Consider the following 828-nt stretch of genomic DNA (forward strand, 5'->3'; position numbering starts at 1 on the left):
AAAAAAAAAAAAAAAAAAAGAAAAAGTTATGTTTACCCTATACTGCAGTCTCTTAAGTGTGCAATAACATGTTTAAAAAACAATGTACATACCTTAATTTGAAAATATTTTATTACTTAAAAATGTTGACGATCATTTGAGCCTTCAGCAAGTCATATTTTTCCTTGATGTTGGTTGACTGATCAGGGTGGTGGTTGCTGAAGGTTGGGGTGGCCTAAAATAAGACAGTGAAATTTGCTCCATGAATTGACTGTGCCTTTCATGAAAGATTTTTCTATAGCATGTGATGCTGTTTGATAGGATTTTACCCACAGTAGAACTTCTTTCAAAATTGGAGTTAGTCCTCTCAAACCCTGCTGCTGCTTTGTCAATTAAGTTTATGTGATATTTTAAATCTTTTTTTGTCATTTCAACAATGTTCACAGCATCTTCACCAGGAGTAGATTTCTTCTCAAGAAACCACTTTCTTTGTCTAGAAGAAGCAACTCCTCATCTGTTAAAGTTTTATCATGAGATTGTAGCAATTCAGTCACATCTTCAGGTTCCACCTCCAATTCTAGTTCTCTTGCTATTTCTACCACATCTGCAGTTACATCCCTCCATGAAGTCTTAGACCCCTCAACATCAACCATGAGGGTTGGAATCAACTTCTTCTAAACTCCTGTTAATATTGATATTTTCACCTCCTCCCATGAATCACAAAGCTCTTAATGGCATCTAGGATGGTGAATCCTTTCCAAAGTGTTTTCAATTTACTTTGCCCAGATCCATCATAGGAATTGCTATCTATGGCCGCCATAGGTTTACAAAATATATTTCTTAAATAAT

Source organism: Colobus angolensis, unplaced genomic scaffold (genome assembly GCF_000951035.1).
Source record: "Colobus angolensis palliatus isolate OR3802 unplaced genomic scaffold, Cang.pa_1.0 Scaffold88, whole genome shotgun sequence".
Classification (NCBI taxonomy): Eukaryota; Metazoa; Chordata; class Mammalia; order Primates; family Cercopithecidae; genus Colobus; species Colobus angolensis.